Source organism: Macrobrachium rosenbergii, chromosome 55 (genome assembly GCF_040412425.1).
Source record: "Macrobrachium rosenbergii isolate ZJJX-2024 chromosome 55, ASM4041242v1, whole genome shotgun sequence".
Taxonomy (NCBI): domain Eukaryota; kingdom Metazoa; phylum Arthropoda; class Malacostraca; order Decapoda; family Palaemonidae; genus Macrobrachium; species Macrobrachium rosenbergii.
This window is the reverse complement of record NC_089795.1, coordinates 70,635,163-70,650,330: the sequence shown is the minus strand read 5'-3', so window position 1 is coordinate 70,650,330 and position 15,168 is coordinate 70,635,163. Positions and strand designations below refer to the sequence as shown.

At 35.1% G+C, this 15,168-nt stretch overlaps 1 protein-coding gene across 1 annotated transcript in view; it reads right to left on the bottom strand.

The window, feature by feature from the left end:
* vri (vrille) overlaps positions 1–15,168 on the bottom strand; it is a 179,116-nt gene that overhangs the window by 140,239 nt on the left and 23,709 nt on the right. The window lies entirely within an intron of this gene.

Genomic DNA, 15,168 nt, shown 5'->3' with positions numbered 1-15,168 from the left:
CAAACTTTTAAGAGCACGCATGTATATATATATATATATATATATATATATATATATATATATATACTGTATATATATATATATATATATTTATATATATATATATATATATATATATATATATATATATACTGTATATATATATATATATATATATATATATATATATATATATATATATATATATATATATATATATATATATATATATATATATATATATATATATATATAGTAGTATATATATATATATATATATATATATATAGACATATATATATATATATATATATATATATATATATATATATATATATATATATATATATATATATATATACAGTATATATATATATATATATATATATATATATATGAGTGTGTGCACATATATGTATATATGTGTGCGTGTGTGAGTGGCTCTTAAAAAAGTTTGCATCTGACTTGCATCGTTGTCTTTTAGAAACTACTTTTGAAAAATTTCCGTCCCTTAAGCCGGATATTGATCTAAGTCATCTGGCTTCGAGAATTAGATTTATTTCTCTTCATGTGATTTTGGTGGGACACAGCCAAATCAACCAGTTAATTTAATAGCTTTTGTCTCGGTATCTTTCGAATGATTCTTATTTGTGCATCGATTACCTCCTAATAGTAATGGCCTTTTCTTTACTGTTTGAATATTATAGCTGATTTATTTCTTTTTCTCCTATTTTTTAACAACTGAACTTATGGAAATCCTCTTTTGATGGCTAAAGTTTTAATATTAGGTGGAGGGGGGATTTTTGGCGTGGCCTTTAATTTATCCCCGGTAATTTATCCCCTGTAATTTATCTCCGGTCATCTTTATGTCCGTAGGCCTCAAATAACCGAATTCAACGTATGATCTGAGCTGCCTTCACATGAGAGAAATTGATATGTAGATAGATTGATTTAGGTGTGAAATACATAAAATTATATGAATGTCGTCTTCTGCTGGAAATACTTATAGCCAGTAAGTCTAATCAGCGCTCTTGAAGTGGTTTTCGAGAAATGAGTATCCACTCATCCTTTTGTACTTTTCGTTTCAACTAGTTTTAATGCTTTTTTCACGTTTTGCCACTTTCAGAATGGATTCCATGGACTAACCTTTCCTCGTGATTCTTTCATGAGTGGGTGTCAGTTGCAGTGACAGAATTGAAAGTCAGAATTTTGCTCAAATTAAAAGAAAAAAAAAAGTGACATGCGGTCTTCTTTTCATCAGTTCTTGTAACATTTAGATGATTCCCTTTTGGCAATAAAGACGTGTTTCATAAGAACCCAAAGATTTTTTTCACACATTAAATACCGCGAAAATGTCTCGTAATGGTGGTGAAAAACGTTGATGGCATTTCATTTGCTTCAAGAGGATTGCGTCTCTGCAGAACCACAGTGAATATTTTACGTATCCTAACATGATGGTCTTACTACATCGAGGGGTAAACTCCCACCTTGCTCCCCCGATTCAGCTAGAGAAAAGTAAAACGATGTTGACGTTTCTTAAGCCTCAAAACCAGTTATTATGAAACCTTTTTTTTTTTCTCGTTGGGAAACTGTTGCTAGTTCCACCTCTTGTGCAAGAGCTGAATTTTTGAATAATTGAGAAAAACAAGCTTATTCTTATAGGAGTCGTAAACCTGTTTAATTATTTGGTGCGGTAATATACATATTGATATGTGTATATATATATATATATATATATATATATATATATATATATATATATATATATATATATATATATATATATATATATATATATATATATATATATATATATATATATATAACAGATTTTCACCCGTGTTTTGCCTTAGCAGTATTCATATCCTTGTCTTAAACTTTATTGTGGAACAGTTAGCTGAAATGCGTCTGATATCCCAGGGCGACGCTATTATTGCTGACAAAAAATGAGGCAGTCTTTCTGCGAAATGGTAACTTGAGTAGCAGCACCCATGTAAAATAATTGGGATATTACAACTGATATTGTAATTGATTTGTTGCAGATGTTCATTCTCTTGTTATAATTTTGCTAAACTTTTATGTAGCGTATGTACTGAAAAAGGCAATGACTGTTAAAACTAATTGTTGCCTGTGCATCAAAATGTTTGGAAAATCTTGCTTTGTTTTGCCCACCCGATGATATAAAAGTACAGGATTTTTCTCGGTGAGTTTCGTTCCATATCAGAAAGAGAGTTTACGAGGAATTCCTTCTTTCATTTTCCATTTCGTTTTTAGCATAGGGGGATGTTCTGTCACCGCACATTACGTCGTGCTCTGTAGCTGCTTCGACGTCCAATGCGCCCACTTTTAGCATTTTACTTTGCCTCCATTCCGCTTCCTTTCTTCAGTCTTGCTCTCCAAACTTCAGCTCCCTGTTTTTACTGTCTGAAGCACTGAAGGGCCGAAATTGCCCCAGTGTTTGGCTTTATAGCCGAATTACCATAAATCATATTAAATCAAAATCTATTTACACACACTCTTACTGTAACAAACTTTTACTGTAACTGAGAGCGACATAGGGTTTTTACTTAACTAGTAGGACATAGAATAAAAATATTTGTATTCTGTAACCCGACAGAGCAAAACATGCAGGTTTACTGTAACCCGATAGAGCAAAAAGTATTTGTTTTTGTATCATGATAGAACGTAAAGTATTTGTTAGTTCAAATCACGCAAACAATAATTACACACACACATCCGCACACACACACACACACACACACACACACACACACATATATATATATATATATATATATATATATATACGTACGTACATACATACACCAGAGCACAGAAGACAAAACATGTTTGTTTTCATAACCCTGTAGAACATTAGATGCAGTATTCGTTACCTGTTACGTGTTAGGGCATAAAATATTCGTTTTGCGTGACCCCGGTAGGATACGAAATATCTAGGTCGATTGCGTGCTCGTGACGTTCGCCCTCTCCTTGTCATGCATTTGGTCGTCATTAGTTACAATGCATGCTATTACCTGGAATGTCATTGATTTCTTTCCCACTCACAAGTAACAATTATTTGGGATGGAAAATATGCCACAGAATCCGACCTCTCTCTCTCTCTCTCTCTCTCTCTCTCTGTATGAATGTGTGTATATAAACACTTATATAATCAGTGTACACTCGTATTTGCAATCCTGTGTATATTTCTTTCAGTTTTTACAGAGCCGATTGCAAGAGGATAAGTTAAAGATTCATGTTATTTTGTATGTAGTAATTCGTGGTTGCATCACGCAAGAACTCAAGGATGAATTTCTTCACTAACAAGAATTCAAGTTTTTTTTTTTCCTCTTTTTCTCGTACTGTCGGATTACTTCACTGAGCGCTGTGAAACACGCTTAAGTAACAGGGATAGTTTAATTATTACTTGATCCCGATCTCTTGGAGATATTTGCAGGGGACCCGGACTGGTTGCTTTTACATTTTTTACCTCGAGTCTGCCACTTTTTCTCTCCCTCCGCGTGTGCGCGTTTGCATTTTATGTATATGAGCACCTGTCGTTCATTTTCTGGCTGCTTTCTTTGGAAATCGGAGTGGAGGAGGAGTAGTCTTTATCTTGTTAGAGTGAAGTGCAGACAGCGCTTCTCAGAAATGGCTCGGAAAGACTTATTTAAACTATGCGTTTATGTCTTGCGTATATCTAAACTTTTGACACATTTTATATATTCTATATTGTACTTTTTCTTCTTGTTTTAACTATGATCCGAGACATCGAAACTGTGCCTCATATTACCTGCTTAAATCTATACTTGCCAGTAAGATTAAGGTATTTCATGCGTAAGCTGTCTGTTTCTTTTATAGCTTTATATTAAATGACTTGATTCGTACATTTTTTTCTTAATTCATCAAGGATGTAGTCCAGTAGCCAACCCGTTCTTACATTTGAACCTACTGATTAAGTTAGACTTCGAGTTTCCTTGTGTATGTAGGTCAGTCCGACTAGGTCAAGGTAAATGGTCAATAGAATGTCGGCAGCGAGTGAATCAGTTCTGAGATCTTGCTCTTTTGTTGCTGGTGTTTGCATTAGTTATTCAGTTTTCAGTCACTTTTCGTCCATATGTTTATTCTTCAGTTCATTATTTCTTCGTCCATATTATATAGACTTTCCCATTTCGCCACATGCCTTCCTTATTGTGTTCGATTGTTTCAATCTTTTTATTTGTTTGTTTGTTCATTTATTTATTTTATCGTATTTTTACACTTGTCTAAATATTATAGAGAGGTTATTTATCCTGATCAGCTTTAACCTATAGACAATTTACGATGCAAAGGTAGGTAACGTAGGGTTATTAATTTATTCTTACTATTTATGGAACAGTGAATGAAAGATAAAAATATTTAACGATAATTTGTTGGATTGGCATTGTACTTGACATATATCTCATTGGTGCAGTTTCTTTTCACTTTTAAATCTTCGTAATACTTATTGTCAGAGTAATTCGGGGTTGGTCTCGGTTAAAATTTCAAGACTTTCCTTCAAAGGCCAAGGAGAATTTTATGTATATATATGTGTATATATATATAATATATATACATATATATTATATATATAAGTATTATATATATATATATATATATATATATATATATATATATAAATTATGTAAATTATGTATATGTATGTCTGTGTGTGTGTCTTTGTGTATAACAAAAAATTATCGTAGAAAGCGTGCACTATGAAGAAGGCTTTTCCTCTGTTTAATCCCATATCAATTCTGCCAATTAAACGTCAGTGAATGACATAATAACCTAAGGTCGGCAAAGCTATTGATGATTATACTCTGTAACGATCTATTATCCTCGGCAAGCTTATTTGGAAGGTTATGTAAAAAAGTTCGCGTTTCCCACTCGAGATGCAGATAATAGACTGCGAAAATAGGTGGGGCAAGGTTATTCAGGTTGGTTGGTGAGGGACGGCGGGGAATTCACTTTTGAGGGAAAAAGTGTGGAATTGGTTGTAATGAGGGTCAGCCACGGAAACAAAATAAAATATAAAACACACACACAGTATGAGCGACGCTAATTAAACTTGACTGCTAATGATTAAAGAGTGTAAGATGTGTGCGTAATATATATATGTATGTATATATATATATATATATATATACATACACATAGATATGTATATATATATATCTATATACATATATATGTATATATATATATATATATATATATATATGTATTGCATGTGTGTACATATATATACAAATGTACATATAAACATAACATACTTCGGGCTTACCAAAGTAGTAAGATAACACTCACTAATTAAATCTTGGTTCCAATGAACGAAAGAACCAAATAATTATCCTCTCCCTCTGGTTCCCCAAAAGGGGTCAGGAAAGGGAGGGGGAGGGGAGGCAGCGCAGAGATACAATAGAGGAGTGTTGTGGTATGATGAATCCAGACGGAGATTACGCAACGCTGTGAATGATGTCTCTGTAAGCAGTGTCACGTGGCCTTGTCATATGACTGCGAGGAAGGAGAAAGAAAAGGCGGTGACATTGTTTTGATCGATTCGCTGAAGTTTATCCGCAGGGGTTGTGGTTACCCGAATTTGGATATTTGATTCTTGCTCTTGTACTGATACTCACATTGGGTTTACGCCACTCCGCTACTCTCTCTCTCTCTCTCTCTCTCTCTCTCTCTTTACAATATATATATATATATATATATATATATATATATATATATATATATATATATATATATATATGAAATGTATTTCAAAGCAAAAACGAATTATTCTTTCTCTCAAGGCCACACACACACACAATCACACACACATATGTATGTATGTATATATATATATATATATATATATATATATATATATATATATATATATATATATATATATATATACTGTGTGTGTATATGTATGTGTGTGTACACATGTACACATGCGTATGTACATGCATACATATGTACATACACATGTGTACACGCATTCATAAATATGTGGGCTTTAGGAAAGGTTTGGGCACATGGGTTTTAACGAGAATTTTTCCTTCATTGCCTTTGTGGTATATTACACGTCTTGTCTCGGGACGGGAAATTTCAAGTACTTTGTTGGGAAACGCCCATGTGTAGGTTTATTCATATTGAAAAAAAAGAGAGACCCAAAGGTCTACTCGGTGTGGTTGCTATTGTTTGATTGATTTACATGGCGATATTGATTTATTTACTTTTGATGACATAAATTTATTTTCATCAGTTAACTTGTTGATTTAATGTCAATATCATTCATGCAATCAACAGTAATGCATCGGAAAACTCCCGTTAAAGTTACCAGTCAGCTTTTTAATTACTTACGGGCTCTGGCAACGCATTCATTTCTTATTACAGGTACTGGATAGTGAATAGCCCTTCACATAAATGTCATTAAAAAGGTTGTAAAACTAAATTCCTATCAAAATCAAAGTCTCGCTTTCACGCAACCTTTCTGTGTCCTCTGATCTCTGAAACTTGTTTCTGAGTATTTTACTTTTCAGCTTAAGCCATTCAGTGACGGCGATTGATTGGCTGATGAGTTTATGTAATCTGGGGTCGTAACGATTACGGTCATCGAGACACCAATGATGGCGAATGGCAAATGAATCATTAGCCCTTTATGACTTGCCCAGATTGATGTGATAACGTCGAGCTAGTGGTCCGGATGCTTATGAGATGGACATCACTTTTGAATTTTTGAAATGAATAGGAGAAAATGACATAGCAGATAATAAATTGTATACACTCATTACGGCCCAGAATGACTTTCTTGACTTCAGTGCCTGGGCTGTGGTGCTCAGTACCATCCATCCATATCGATAAGGTACTGCATGACCTCAAACTTTTCCTCTCCAGCTTATCTGAAGACGTCTTGTGGAACCATCATTGTGAACACGAGGCGTTCATTGCTGGAATGTTACGCTGAGATAGTTTTTAAGGTACGTTGATCCAGGTATCTCAGGAATGTAAGGAAGGTACTATTAACTTTCGTGCAATTTGTAAATAGACATGAAAATTGAAAAATGTCATGATTTTTTTTACCTTCTCTAGACCAGTGTACTTAGCGCCGGTAAGAAATTATAGACAACCATTAATAAATGATAATGACTAAGATATGCGGATTCAGTAGCACAGTAAAAAAAAGAAAACCAGGAGTTCAGTAATTATTCCTTGGGTACCTAATATGCCTAACAAAATGTTTGTCATAATTGTGTTTTAAAGAAGTTGGCTTTGTGGAGCCATAGTCAACCTGATGTTCCTTTCTATACACTCTGTAGATCTTGCAGTTCATGCTTAATATGACGTTTAGCGCTCAAAACTCTTTATTACTTTACACCATAGCATAAGTTAGCCATGTGTATTGTAAAGGTCAGTTCCACAAGAAAAAATGAATAAATAACTGCTTTGACATCACCATAAACCCGTGTCTAAGTTTGTCAGATTTTATTCCTTCCCTCTCCTATTGTTATGTTAAATAGTTTTAGAAATCTGATGAGCCGTACCAAGTTCTCCTTCTCTCATCTAGATTTCTACACTCGGGTTCACAGGGTTCGCACGTGGAGCCAGTTCTCTCATAATTAATTTCCTCTTATCAGCAAAGGTCTCTCGGGTATCAGTAAGCGGGTCTGTTGATTAGCCACGTAATCATTTCGCTGTATATGGATAAGGAAGAGGAATGGCAAATGGAAGAGATCCCTGTCTTTCAGAGTTTTCAAGTATTCAGGGTAATCAAACAGCTCCGTTTAACAGAGACATCAAGTGCCACTGATTTTAGATCAAGCCCAGCGATCGAGGTAGTAATGATTGACCTTCACCTTCAAAAGTGCCCAATGACACTGAGGATTTTTAGACACGTGCATTTAAAGAGGATGTACACACAGATATTCTTTTTAATTACGATACCATCATAGAATAGCAAGGCCATTGATCCTGGTGACAAGTAGCACATCGAAAAGGACGCCAGTCTTTTAAATGAATATCAGATCATGGTGGTATCATAAGGAAAAGCACCACAGTATCAGGCCTCATAAAAAATGGTCCCTTTTCAAAGCGAAAACTTCGCCTGATGCATCGATAGGTTGTTGAAGTATAAACTGAGTCACTGAGGTATATTCAATAACGTGTTGCAAGAGAAAATTGAACTCATTTTCTCCCACAGCTCCCTGCTTCCGTCTGCCCACCCTCCTTTACTACAAGCCATTAAAAAAATGACAACTTTCACATCCCTGAGTCCATCCTTGAACCTGGAGGACAGAACACAGTATCAAGGAAATAAGAAGAAAAACATGACACGTCATAAGGAAACAGAGAGAGAGAGAGAGAGAGAGAGAGAGAGAGAGAGAGAGAGAGAGAGAGAGAGAGAGAGAGAGAGAGAGAGATTGCCAGCCTTGTTTGTGGGTCTACGTGAGGTATACTGCTGTGCTGAAAGTTCACAGACGAGAGAGAGAGAGGTAAAAAAACAAGAACAAGAAGCACTATGAAGGGGAACTGTTTAATAAAAACAATATTGCAGTAGACGGAAATATTTTTTCTTAAAATATTAGAGAAATATATAAAATAAATATACTGAATAACTTTACAAGTAATTTGTAAATATATGTATATATATATGTGTGTGTATATTTATATATATGTGTGTGTGTTTGTGTAAGATATGAAAGATTTATTGCAACTTTTGTTTTACTGTTACTTTGGTCTGATTAAATCATCAAAAGGTGTATCATCTGTAAAATTTCCTTTGAATGCTTTACCTCAACAGTGTGTTCCGGGTTTAATACTGTCTCAGTGCAGTAGTTCTACAGTTGTTCAAGGTTAAGTGAAATTCAGCTCGTACGAGTATATGCCCAGGTCTACAAGGCCCACGTGTCCATAAGTTACAAAATTAGAACATATTACAAAGCCTTCCTCTCTTTCTTTCTCCCCACAGTGTAAATCATGGACACACACACACACATTCTCTCAACGTGTGTGTTTCTGTTTTAATTCAACAAAAAAGCAGTCATCCAAGAGTGTTTTACTTAAAAAAAAAAAAATCAGGAAAATGGTTGTAATGGTTCCAGTCACTTTCAGCGTTACATTGGTGTAGTACAAAGCTTAGGCAATTTACAGATAATCCACTTCCAAGGCATTAATAAATGATCAAAATCTAAACTCATCTGGGCATACTTATGACTCATATCACTTCCCAGTGGTTCAGCAACCACCTAGCACATTCCATTTCACTCCTGCATTCCTTAGCAAGTCGGTCATTCATTTTTTATTCATCCTAGATCAGTTAAATCACACTCGTTTTAACTTGCTTTGTTATCGTATGCTCTCTGGTTAACAATATTCTTTTCACAAAGATTTATTTATATCTTTTCAGAACCGTCGACTACTGATATATTCCGGCCATTCATACACATACTATTAGTGTTAAACAGCCATATGTATTACAATGGCCTCTCTCTCTCTATGGTACATAATGCACAGATCTCACAATTCTATTTTATTTTTTTTTGTAGAATTAATCGCTTTTGAGACTTCTTTCATAATCTTTGTCCTCGTCGTAAAACTTGCTATACAGAATAACTTGCTCAGTCATCATCAGAACTGGGTTTTTATTCGACTCGTAATTTTTCAATACAAGTCACATTCATGGTTTTGTTACTTTTTATGTCTTCTTTCACGATGTCTATCTCTGTTCGTTAGAGCTCGAATCTTAATATTATCACTACTCACGTATCCTGTTTATTTTTGGTGCGCTTCGATTAATTAACTTCTTAGATGCATCTGTTGCATCGCCTATGATCAGGCGTTGTGTTCTTTTCGAAGTAGTCTCTGTTCTTCAAGTTCATCATGCTTCATCACACTTCTTTCCGTCGTCAGCATTCAACAGCTCCTTAAAAACTGACCAACAGTTTTATTCTCCACTACCATTCTATTTCTGTCTGCATTATTCTGACTTTAAAATCCATCTGCTTCTCAAATTAGGATGAGGTATACCTCTTAGAGCCCTTGCGGCACCTTTTCCAAGGACTGTTCCCCATTCGCCGAAGTGTAACTTTCCCTAACACTTTTCTCCAGTTTTAGGGTTTTGCAGAATGCTTTTGAATCATTCTAATATGTCCATTAGATATTCGCTATTTTCATATATATATATATATATATATATATATATATATATATATATATATATATATATATATATATATATATATATATATATATACTGTATATATATACATATACACAATATAATTTCATCTCACACAAGCTTGGAACCTCTTTGTCCTTGGTGTGAGTAAGCCCCGAGTATTCGCAATACCATGTATGGTTGTGTTTGAGTCGAGTATCAAGACTGAATTTTTGGTAATAAATATCATAATTTGGTGGCCTACTGTTTCTTTGGTCACGTGCAAGGATTATTTATGTACTGCTACTAGTTTCCCATATTTTACTATACGTTACCTACTCATTTCGGTTAATATGTTATAAAAGAATACAAAATGCCTTTGAAATCGGATTTTGTATGCTTTTTAACAACTGGATTACTAAATATCAGTCGTACTGAGACGAATTTATGTAGCCTGTTGTATGTAAGCGTGTAAGCAAATTAAACGGTAACTAAAGACAAAACGCTTTTATCAGGAATACTGATTCACTAATGAAGAATTAGCGGTAGTCTTTGCAGTAAAATTCAGGATAATATTCCCATTTTACGAGCATTGACAAATTCACTTATGGTTCAACATCGCCGTTAGTATGTGCGTGCGTTCGTGTGTGTGTGTGTTTGTGTGTACGCGCGTGTGTGTAGACTCGCATTGGATCGATGATTGCCGTTGAGCTGGCAACACTGACGTTATGAAACACCTCTTACCCCTCCTCTACCAAGTCCTGTCTCAGTCCCCTCCCTTCCATTTTGGTCTCTTTCTTCGGCGGGTCCAGCTGATCGCGTGTCCCCGCCACGTGCCCATAAGGACCGTCGGGGGATTAAGGGAGGGGGGTCCTCCTCTGGATCCATGTTTCATGGCCTGTGTTGCTCTCCCCCGCCCCCGAGTAGGGAATGAAGGTCTTATTTGGAGAAGGTACTCTATGGGGTATGTCGTTGTTGTGCCTTGTTTGAGAGATGCAAGGGACTATGTGGGAATCTTATTTGGAGAAGGTACTCTATGGGGTATGTCGTTGTTGTGCCTTGTTTGAGAGATGCAAGGGACTATGGGTCATATGGGATTTTCGATGGGCCGAGGGAATGAGAGATTCCTTTGATGTACCGAGATACAAGAAGCAGGGTACCGAACGGATGGGCATCCTGCAGGTAAACGATGACACAGAATGAAAGGGAAGCAAGGAAGAAGAGGGCGTATGAAGAGAAAGAGGGAGATTTATAATGACAGTTTGGTTAACGTTCAGTGTTACTAAGTTCCATGTTGCTTCCAGCATTTTATCACATTACTAATATTTGGTTTCTTGTTTCAGTGCCAGTAGTAGTATAATCTTATTGAGTCCGTGAACTTTTTTCATTCTGTTAATGTGTGTGTGTGGATGAGAGAGAGAGAGAGAGAGAGAGAGAGAGAGAGACTGACCAAGTGGGATGATCTCGATAAAGGGACGATGGAATTAAGGGGGAACAGTGTGGCAGTGTTTTCAGACGTAGTTAAGGAAAGGATTGTGGAAAAAATATTTATCTCAAGAAAGTTAAAAATATTAGTTTATCAGTTTTTTAATTGGTATTAAAACTTTTTTTAAATAGTTTTACTTGTGATATATCATAGAAATAACAATAATTGAAAATAGGCGTTGGTTAAAAATATACAGAGGAACAGTGGATGCAGTTTTACTTACTGTATGACGTTAAGTTTGGTTTTAATGTTTAAAGTTTTTAAATTTCATTGTGTGATAAATGCAATGAAGTCATTTGGCATGTTCAGTGGCTGCTTTCATAACCACATCATGTGTTTTGCCTTAAGGTATGTCCTTGGTGTCTCTCACCTCCTTTCATCAATTCTTTTAGCTCCCATTTTTCTTAATCTAGAATTGCAGGCTTTCTCTTATCGTTTATGTGTTTTTACCATCCAGTCTTCCTTTAATCTTTTCACGATCACTATACAATGCTCTTACCCGCTCTTCCACATATTTTAGAACAGAGCTTGTGGCTGGCTTAGATTAGGAAGGCTAATGCCAGCGTGGGTCCATGCCTAAGGTGTGGAAGGATATAAGATGCCTAGGATGGACCTTTTGACTCTGTCGTGCCAAATGACGGGACTCTTTTGTAATCTGGTCCAAAAATTTCTACTTCAAATGCACATTCAAGATTGCCCGATTGTCCAATGGTGGAGATGTTATTTTTGAAGTTCAATTCCTACTTCTTACTTTGAATTAGTAACCAAGAGTTGTCATATGCTGAACGCTCTTTTTGCGTTTTTCCATCTTCGTCTCCAGTTCCTAAACCTTTCTGTTTGCTGTATTCATATTTCGATTTTCATCATTCTTTGTCCTTTAATTCATCAGTTTCCTATTGCATTTTTTGAGGTATAATCTGTGTAACTTCTGTCCTGTCCTTTCTGTTACAGTTAGAGTTTAAATGTATGTCTATTCACCAGCTCGCCTCCAATAAACTGGTGAAGCAAAAACAGGAAATTTCAATGTAGAATTAAACGTAGAAGTTTCTTTCCTCTTTCAGTAGTACACGGTTTTGGTTTGCCATCTGCTCCTATAAATACTGGCCGCTGATTACAATCCCATTTTTTCCATTCTCGTCCTGAATCTTCACTGTTCCCAGTTACCTTCATCCAGCCTTCGTTGGAAACGCCTCAAAGTTCACAAAACAAAACGTTTCAGTTTTTTCCTTCACATAACTTCTTAATTTCTTCTGTTGCTTCTCTAAAACCTTAACATTCTTACAGTCAGACTACTAGTTCCTACATCAGCCATGGATTTCCTCACCAACCTTGTAGCCAGCACTCTCAGTATGATCAAGTAAAAGTGGTGGTGTAAATATGCCAGACTTTGATATTATCTGCTTGCAACGCATTTTTTTTTCGTTAGTAGTCTATTGCTTAAGCACGCCTTTCCTTTCTTTTATTATCATCATACAGCGATGTCAGCCATGTTATAGATTTTGGCTCTTGACTTTTTCGTAACCACAGAACGTAAATCAGCCGTCTGTACAGTTTTCTGGTCTTTTTTTAATTGACATCAACAACGTCTCATATTTCCTCGTATTCATTTCTCCTGTTGATTTCAAACCCTCCATCGCGAACTAAACTGTAGTCCATATCTTCCTATTTTAGAAATAGTTTTTCAGTACCTCTCCATTGCAGGTTTTGATTAGTTAATATTGTACTGATAATTTGTTTCCCTTGTCTTAGTAATCTCTCGCCACATTCACCAAATTTTGTTTCCATTTCCATGCCCCACTTCAGCGTAATTCGTTTCACTGGTTTCTTCTTCACCCAAGGTCGTTATTTTGTTTTTTTCGTCATTTTGCTTTCTTTAATATCCTAATTTCTCTAAAATATTGGTTCATCCCTTTCTTGCTTAGTCTTTTCTTGTTATTTTTTCTTAGTAGTTTTCCCAAAGTTTCCCAATAACTTCACGTTGAATAAAAGAAGCTTGTGTCATATTAGGACAGATATCAAAATAAACTTCATTAAGTAATTATAATGATTCCTGGGTTATTCTAATGACTGGCAACCTTTTTGCACCGAAAGTAATTTTTGTTATCCGACTTAATTATCAGTATGCTTAACAATATTTAATCAGATATTTCGATCTTTTGGTGTGCTGGTTATTGTGAGCAAATAGAAAGTGAAGATATAAATTATTAGAATATTATTGCTCCGATCACCTTGTTTTAAAGACGAACAAAGTAAGAGGTCTAAATAAATAATGCTATATTCAGTACTGAAAAACAGGATGTACATTTGTGGATGTACATTGGAAAGCTAATTGCTAAGTTTTAATATATTATACATTAGAGAACTTTTCTTTTGTAGTGCAAATAACGATAGCCTTTTTTTCCTATTCAAATGGACACGACACGTTCATGTATATTTTTGTGTATATTATGTACGTATGTGTATGTATATATCCATGTATGTATATACATACTTACATACCTGAATGTAAAATATCCCCATATATTTTGTGCATATGTTTACGCAGTTATTTTCGTCTTGTTTTCAACTTCTGTTGCCAACTGCTAGGAGGTGAAGGTACATCAACAAATAAAAGCACACCTGGAAACTCCCAGAAACCATGGGTACCACGTATAGTGTCATCACTGTCTAGATAGAGTGCCAACATAAACTGGGTGCCAAGATCTTCTTCTGGGCAGTAGCGACGCTACAAATACGCTCTGTCTGAAAGCAGTGTTGCATAACTAACGAGATGAATATTTTTTTAGAGACCTGATATTTAAGTGTTGATTCTGAAATTATGCATATATATATACATATATATATATATATATATATATATATATACTGTATATGCATATGTATGCTTAGGAAAGATATAAAGTTGAGGAAAAGAGTTTTTTAGGTTATTTTTTGATTCAGAATATCTGGAACAGCAAATTGATGAATGTAATGACGAGAGGAGACGTGCCTGGAGGTATATCTGATCTTTATTTGATTGAAGCAAATGCTAAGATAAATGGAAGTTCATATAAGAGTGGAAGGGACGAGTATATAGTTGCAATGGTATTTGAGACAAGTGAGTTTAATTAAGAGATGTCAGGAGAGCATATGAATGGATTCAAAACACATGTTGAAGGAATATATGAAAAACGTGTACAATTCGAGGATAGAGTTATGGATTTAGCAGAAATGTTTGTGAGTTTAGGAGGATAAGAAGAAGGAATTAAAAAAGTGAGTGGTAGAGTGAGTAAATGAAAAGTTTAATGAAGAAAAGTGGAGATTGTATTAGGTACAGTTGCAAGACAGAATTGGGGATTCTGTGCAGAAATAGAGGATGATGGGTAAGATGGTGAAGAAGCAGGTGACATAGAAATAGAATGCATGTAATAATAAGAGTGAGGAGAAGGTAAGAAAAGACATCTGGGAGAATCAGATGTTACCCTTCAAAGAGGTAAATACAGAGAGAAGGGTTAATAAGGAAATGGGTCTCAGAATAAAAGAAGCAAATGGA